Source organism: Salvelinus fontinalis, chromosome 28 (genome assembly GCF_029448725.1).
Source record: "Salvelinus fontinalis isolate EN_2023a chromosome 28, ASM2944872v1, whole genome shotgun sequence".
Taxonomy (NCBI): Eukaryota; Metazoa; Chordata; class Actinopteri; order Salmoniformes; family Salmonidae; genus Salvelinus; species Salvelinus fontinalis.
In genome coordinates, this window is record NC_074692.1 from 44,537,864 (window position 1) to 44,546,154 (window position 8,291).

The following is an 8,291-nucleotide window of genomic DNA, read 5'->3' on the forward strand; positions in this document are numbered from 1 at the left end:
CATGTGTCAGCACAACGAAAGAAACTGTAAAGTAATGTTGATGTCAGCACAACGAAAGAAACTGTAAAGTAAAGCTGATGTCAGCACAATGAATGAAACTGTAAAGTAAAGTTGATGTCAGCACAACAAAAGAAACTGTAAAGTAATGTTGATGTCAGCACAACGAAAGAAACTGTAAAGTAAAGTTGATGTCAGCACAACGAAATAAACTGTTAAGTAAAGTTGATGTCAACACAACGAATGAAACTGTAAAGTAAAGTTGATGTCAGCACAACGAAATAAACTGTAAAGTAAAACTGATGTCAGCACAACGAAAGAAACTGTAAAGTAATGTTGATGTCAGCACAACGAAAGAAACTGTAAAGTAAAGTTGATGTCAACACAACGAATGAAACTGTAAAGTAAAGTTAATGTCAGCACAACGAAAGAAACTGTAAAGTAAAGTTGATGTCAGCACAATGAAAGAAACTGTAAAGTAAAGTTGATGTCAGCACAACGAAAGAAACTGTAAAGTAAAACTGATGTCAACACAACGAAAGAAACTGTAAAGTAAAGTTGATGTCAGCACAATGAAAGAAACTGTAAAGTAAAGTTGATGTCAGCACAATGAAAGAAACTGTAAAGTAATGTTGATGTCAGCCCATCTTTTTGTTTCTTCTTCCTTAGGGAAGAAAAATGACTTTATAAATGAAAATAATGAAACATGATCAATTTAATAACATGAGCCCTTTTGCCTGTCATAATATTGAGAAAAGAGAACATACAGAAGTGACTACACGGACCATCCTTTCTAACCTCATGCTGAGAGAGTTAACACAACGAGTCCTATCGTAACGTCCGGCACGTTTTGGAATTCTAACCTCCTTTATTAAACAGACTGCTGGGTTGTATCATTGGATTCGTCTATTTCTTCTGCATCCGTAGATACCAACCAGGAGTCTGTGTGATTAACCGTGGGCTAGGCTACACTAGCTACATAAGATTCGTTAGAAGGTAAGGGTATAATAAACTCACATAGTTGCTGTCACGAACTCCACATAATTGTCACTGACAAGTTGAATGTTAATTCCCCAGTGAGCAAACTATTTATGTACTTACCAGTATTCATATAAATTAATTTTTATCAGGTTTTTGCTTTGGCTGAGCTTTTTTAAAATTGACATTTGTCAATTAAACTCCTGGATGACACTGTTTTATGTCAAATAGTCGTGTGTATAGGTGGCAGGGAAGTCAGGCACAGGAGAATCAAACTTAATGAAATGGAGTTGTTTAATAACAATAAACGAAACATAACTCCAAAACTAAATATAACAATAAAACAAAGTGGGTACGAGGACCCGTCGAGCAGCAATACAAACAACACAAAGCTGAATAATAAACAATCTCTGACAAAGACATGAGGGGAAATAGAGGGTTAAATACACAACAGGTAATGAATGGGATTGAAACCAGGTGTGTAGGAAGACAAGACAAAACCAATGGAAAATGGATCAATGATGGCTAGAAGACCGATGACGTTGACCGCCGAGCACCGCCCGAACAAGGAGAGGCCTCGACATCGGCAGAAGTCGTGACACCCTGGTTGTGCTGAAAAGAAAAATGGTAAAACAGTTACTTAATTGTGAGACTAAATATAAAGGCTGGACGTGCAGATTAATGAAAGTCAGATTAATGAAAGTCAGATCAATGAAAGTCAGATTAATGAAAGTCAGATTAATGAAAATCAGATTAATAAAAATCAGATGAATGAAAATCAGATTAATGAAAGTCAGATTAATGAAAGTCAGATTAATGAAAGTCAGATAAATGAAAAGCCTATTTTTTTGCTCAGGTCTCAAGACTGATATGGTTAAAGACAAAGAAAGTTTGTCATCTTGAAAGCGAGGTCACGCCAGGAAGATTAAAAGAACGGACAATGATAGTCTGTTTCTATAACGTGTGACTGTGTGGAAATAAGATTTCAAACTTCTGAGAAACGTTTGTGTGACGTATGTGTATCAAATCAAATTAAAATCTAATGTTATTGGTCACATACACATGGTTAGTAGATGTTAATGCAAGTGTAGCAAAATGCTTGTCAGTGTATATGGAGCTACGATTCCAAACCTCTAGGAGACGTTGTGTCATAGCAGAGAGCAGTCTCATCCAGAACCAACCTGTATGCATATGTTTTCCCTCACCGCGGCTGGGATGTGTAACGGTCTAACTTACAGAAGATCTTAGTAATCTCTTCCCAGGAGCCTTAATGACCACAGAAAAAAAGTGTAGCAACACGTGTGTATTGCATGATTCTGAGAAATATTCACAGAGTCACTGTGTTGAAAATGTTCTTATCAATGGGCAAGTTTGTTCGTTTTTGTGATGTTTTTGTATCCTGTTTTTATGGATCTCTGCCTAGTTTAGACTAGCTGAAACCTGGATCTCTGCCTAGTTTAGACTAGCTGAAACCTGAACACAGACGGAGGCCTACTGCTTTTAGACTACTGTTGGTAGTAGGAGGTAGTTACATTCTGTAATGTTTAGGGAGGTAGTTACATTCTGTAATGTTTAGGGAGGTAGTTACATTCTGTAACGTTTAGGGAGGTAGTTGGTAGTAGGAGGTAGTTACATTCTGTAATGTTTAGGGAGGTAGTTGGTAGTAGGAGGTAGTTACATTCTGTAACGTTTAGGGAGGTAGTTACATTTAGGGAGGTAGTTGTTAGTAGGAGGTAGTTACATTCTGTAACGTTTAGGGAGGTAGTTACATTTAGGGAGGTAGTTGTTAGTAGGAGGTAGTTACATTCTGTAACGTTTAGGGAGGTAGTTGGTAGTAGGAGGTAGTTACATTCTGTAACGTTTAGGGAGGTAGTTACATTTAGGGAGGTAGTTACGTTTAGGGAGGTAGTTACATTTAGGGAGGTAGTTACATTTAGGGAGGTAGTTACATTCTGTAACGTTTAGGGAGGTAGTTGGTAGTAGGAGGTAGTTACATTCTGTAACGTTTAGGGAGGTAGTTACATTCTGTAATGTTTAGGGAGGTAGTTACATTCTGTAATGTTTAGGGAGGTAGTTACATTCTGTAATGTTTAGGGAGGTAGTTGGTAGTAGGAGGTAGTTACATTCTGTAATGTTTAGGGAGGTAGTTACATTCTGTAATGTTTAGGGAGGTAGTTACATTCTGTAATGTTTAGGGAGGTAGTTGGTAGTAGGAGGTAGTTACATTCTGTAATGTTTAGGGAGGTAGTTACATTCTGTAATGTTTAGGGAGGTAGTTGGTAGTAGGAGGTAGTTACATTTAGGGAGGTAGTTATTAGTAGGAGGTAGTTACATTCTGTAATGTTTAGGGAGGTAGTTGGTAGTAGGAGGTAGTTACATTTAGGGAGGTAGTTGTTAGTAGGAGGTAGTTACATTTAGGGAGGTAGTTATTAGTAGGAGGTAGTTACGTTTAGGGAGGTAGTTGGTAGTAGGAGGTAGTTACATTCTGTAACGTTTAGGGAGGTAGTTGGTAGTAGGAGGTAGTTACATTCTGTAACGTTTAGGGAGGTAGTTGTTAGTAGGAGGTAGTTACATTTAGGGAGGTAGTTGTTAGTAGGAGGTAGTTACATTTAGTGAGGTAGTTACATTCTGTAATGTTTAGGGAGGTAGTTACATTCTGTAATGTTTAGGGAGGTAGTTACATTCTGTAACGTTTAGGGAGGTAGTTATTAGTAGGAGGTAGTTACATTCTGTAATGTTTAGGGAGGTAGTTGGTAGTAGGAGGTAGTTACATTCTGTAATGTTTAGGGAGGTAGTTACATTCTGTAATGTTTAGGGAGGTAGTTACATTCTGTAATGTTTAGGGAGGTAGTTGGTAGTAGGAGGTAGTTACATTCTGTAATGTTTAGGGAGGTAGTTACATTCTGTAATGTTTAGGGAGGTAGTTGGTAGTAGGAGGTAGTTACATTCTGTAATGTTTAGGGAGGTAGTTGGTAGTAGGAGGTAGTTACATTCTGTAACGTTTAGGGAGGTAGTTGGTAGTAGGAGGTAGTTACATTCTGTAATGTTTAGGGAGGTAGTTGGTAGTAGGAGGTAGTTACATTCTGTAATGTTTAGGGAGATAGTTGTTAGTAGGAGGTAGTTACATTCTGTAACGTTTAGGGAGGTAGTTGTTAGTAGGAGGTAGTTACATTCTGTAATGTTTAGGGAGGTAGTTGGTAGTAGGAGGTAGTTACATTCTGTAACGTTTAGGGGGGTAGTTACATTCTGTAATGTTTAGGGAGGTAGTTACATTCTGTAACGTTTAGGGAGGTAGTTACATTCTGTAACGTTTAGGGAGGTAGTTGGTAGTAGGAGGTAGTTACATTCTGTAACGTTTAGGGAGGTAATTGTTAGTAGGAGGTAGTTACATTCTGTAACGTTTAGGGAGGTAGTTGGTAGTAGGAGGTAGTTACATTCTGTAATGTTTAGGGAGGTAGTTGGTAGTAGGAGGTAGTTACATTCTGTAACGTTTAGGGAGGTAGTTACATTCTGTAACGTTTAGGGAGGTAGTTACATTCTGTAACGTTTAGGGAGGTAGTTACATTCTGTAATGTTTAGGGAGGTAGTTGTTAGTAGGAGGTAGTTACATTCTGTAACGTTTAGGGAGGTAGTTGGTAGTAGGAGGTAGTTACATTCTGTAATGTTTAGGGAGATAGTTGTTAGTAGGAGGTAGTTACATTCTGTAACGTTTAGGGAGGTAGTTGTTAGTAGGAGGTAGTTACATTCTGTAACGTTTAGGGAGGTAGTTGTTAGTAGGAGGTAGTTACATTCTGTAACGTTTAGGGAGGTAGTTACATTCTGTAATGTTTAGGGAGGTAGTTGGTAGTAGGAGGTAGTTACATTCTGTAACGTTTAGGGAGGTAGTTACATTCTGTAATGTTTAGGGAGGTAGTTGTTAGTAGGAGGTAGTTACATTCTGTAATGTTTAGGGAGGTAGTTACATTCTGTAATGTTTAGGGAGGTAGTTACATTCTGTAATGTTTAGGGAGGTAGTTACATTCTGTAATGTTTAGGGAGGTAGTTACATTCTGTAATGTTTAGGGAGGTAGTTACATTCTGTAATGTTTAGGGAGGTAGTTACATTCTGTAATGTTTAGGGAGGTAGTTACATTCTGTAACGTTTAGGGAGGTAGTTACATTCTGTAATGTTTAGGGAGGTAGTTGGTAGTAGGAGGTAGTTACATTCTGTAATGTTTAGGGAGGTAGTTACATTCTGTAACGTTTAGGGAGGTAGTTACATTCTGTAACGTTTAGGGAGGTAGTTGGTAGTAGGAGGTAGTTACATTCTGTAATGTTTAGGGAGGTAGTTGGTAGTAGGAGGTAGTTACATTCTCCAGAAGCTGAGGGAGATTCTTGCCTCCTGAAGAGTGCGTTGGCTGGAGAGAGGAGTGACGTACCCAAAGTGGACCTGGACTCTCTCCTTAAGGGCCCTGAAGAGCTGAGACTAAATAAAGACAACTCTGTTACTGTGACAGACACTCCTAAACACTCTGAACTACATATACACATACACGTCAACAAGGCACCTAGTTTACGTTTCCTGTAAGTTATCATACCACTTTTTCAAAAGAGCTTGCACAGTAGCATCACCCATCTCCAAAAGGCCTCTTTTAAAATCCCCCAGCCCGACCCACAGAGAATGGCTGCTCTGTTTTCCAAAACATCAATCAGAAGGCCCCTGAAACCCGGTTCACGCTCTTGCCGCCACCTCCATCTCTGCTGCTTTCAGCCTTCTGGTACGTGACATCGCCCTGCCGTTCTGGATTCCCGGATACCTAAAAGTGAACGCTGTGGTAGCTGCCTGTTTCCATGGCCCCTGTAACTACTGTAACTGCGGCTGAGATGGTTGCTGTGCAGCGCTGTGGCAGAGGCAAGGAGGGAAAAACACACACATGCAGACACACGCGCACGTTGCACACACGTCGGACGCACACACACAATCACGCACACACATGGGAACACAGACAGACACACACAGACAGACAGGCAGACAAACACACACAGACAGACAGGCAGACAAACAGACAGACATGCAGACCAACACACACGCTCAACCCCCTCACGCTCAACCCCCTCACGCTCAACCCCCTCACGCTCAACCCCCTCACGCTCAACCCCCACACGCTCAACCCCCTCACGCTCAACCCCCTCACGCTCAACCCCCTCACGCTCACCCCCTTCACGCTCAACCCCCTCACGCTCAAAACCCTCACGCTCAACCCCCTCACGCTCCACCCCCTCACGCTCAACCCCCTCACGCTCAATCCCCTCACGCTCAACCCCCTCACGCTCAAAACCCTCACGCTCAACCCCCTCACGCTCAACCCCCTCACGCTCAACCCCCTCACGCTCAATCCCCTCACGCTCAATCCCCTCACGCTCAACCCCCTCACGCTCAACCCCCTCACGCTAACAGAAATGTATTTATATGAAACTAAACATACAGATGTAAATACATGTACACGTCATATCCGGACACATCAAAAGCAACTTACTGGAAAGCATGCCCACACACACACACACACACACACACACGCTAGCGCACACACACACGCTCGCGCACACACACACGCTCGCGCACACACACACACACACAAAGTCTTTGATATGCTAATGTTGGAGGAACTAAACGGTTGGATCCCGGTCATCAGTATTGACAGAACAATTACCAGGATTTGTGTGCAACACCGTGCTCTATTGTCCCCTGGCCATCGTTTTTCACAACAACCTGTACTAGGTTTTTTTTTTTTAATACTTTGTGTTGCCTGTAACTATAAGTCTCCAAAAAAAAAAAAACTCCTCCACAAATTTTATCAATTGAATTATCTTAGAATCTTAGTCAGAAGTACGGTGATTGAAAATGTAATTATTTCTTACCATGGACTTCATGAGGAGAAGCATTCAGTTCCATTTGAACCTTTATTTAACTAGGACAGTCAGTTAAGAACAAATTCTTATTTTACAGCCTACAGCCTAGTGGGGAACAGTGGGTTAACTGCCTTGTTCAGTGGGCAGAACGATAGATTTTCACCTTGTCAGCTCAGGGATTCGATCTAGCAACCTTTCGGTTACTGACCCAAAGCTCTAACCACTAGGCTTACCTGCCGCCCTGTTTGTACTGCTGATATCTAACACAGCCATGTTGGTGATGATGATTGTGATGATGGTGGTGGTAATGATGATGATGTTGATGGTTGGAAAAATCGAGCAATCATAAGTCATGAAATGGTGGTCAATCATCCTGGAAATGTCCTGCACATTTGTACAGTTAACGGGACAATGACATACACGGTCTAAAATCCCACGCTATAGGCAAGGTGCACTTTGACTGTAACTGTGGTCACGTGTTGTCTATCGTTCCATCCAGGATGTGACTGTTTTGTATTTGATGGTTATACACTGACCTCTTCAGAGCAGTAAGTACAGTTAGAGCTTATCTATATACAGATGTTGTTCTTCAGGACAATAGTTAGAGAGTACTGCTTGGTTTTCGTATTGATTAAGGATCCCCATTAGCCGCTGCAAAAGCATCAGCTACTCTTCCTGGAGTCCACAGGAAACATGACATCATACATAGTACAGAACATTATTAGTCAAGGACTGAAATAAATCAGTTTAAAACGTCACACATAGCTTACATATCTGTACATACACACAATATCTAGGTCTCATACATAGTACAATGCAAATTACAATACAAGATATATAAAATGGCTGTGTCTCTTCACTGTAACGACCCCACATTTCCCCATCACAAGCACTTTTCAGAACTAAAGTACGGCTAGGTACCATCAAGTACCAGGGAAACCCGTTAAACTTTCGTTCTCCACGTCAGTTAATAAAAATGGTTGACACTGGCCACGCTCCAGCTTGGTGCTCCGACCGCGAAGAGGAGAAAACCCTGACGGGTGCACTCGCTCCAGCCGAGGACTCCGAGAAGCGTTTACACGGCGGCTTCTGAGAAAACCACCTGGGACTTCCCACATCGCAACAGATGTGCGAGCAAACCCAACCTTGCTCACAGTTAGGGACGGAACAGTGCCGTGAGGAGCCAACAATAGCCCCAGGTTCAACATCTGTTAGCAGAATGTCTCCTTTCCACTTACACAGAGTTCATATAAGGCTTTTGGCTTCACTAGGAGATATAAGGAATAAGTGAAGTCACAGTGATTTCATAGACATGTTAGTGAATATGGTTATATATGGGAATATTAATATATATGAATATATTAACCTTGAGGTTAATCTAAGCTGCTATAGTAGCTTTGGATCCTTGGCATTGACAATGTGACAGC

General features: G+C 41.2%; 2 long non-coding RNA genes across 3 annotated transcripts; one reads left to right on the plus strand and one right to left on the minus strand.

Moving 5' to 3' along the window:
- Nucleotides 1-1,251: 1,251 nt before the first annotated feature.
- On the minus strand, nt 1,252-8,034 carry LOC129826773 (uncharacterized). 2 transcript variants are annotated; one of them, XR_008755079.1, is made up of 3 exons: nt 6,874-8,034; nt 5,325-5,440; nt 1,252-1,587 (listed from the first exon to the last, which is right to left on the minus strand). It is a non-coding gene; the product is annotated as an uncharacterized LOC129826773 (long non-coding RNA). The 2 variants fall into 2 exon arrangements; XR_008755078.1 differs by having other exon boundaries at nt 7,098-8,024.
- On the plus strand, nt 2,442-4,982 carry LOC129826774 (uncharacterized). Its single transcript, XR_008755080.1, has 3 exons — nt 2,442-2,961; nt 3,046-3,895; nt 4,121-4,982. It is a non-coding gene; the product is annotated as an uncharacterized LOC129826774 (long non-coding RNA).
- Nucleotides 8,035-8,291: the final 257 nt, after the last annotated feature.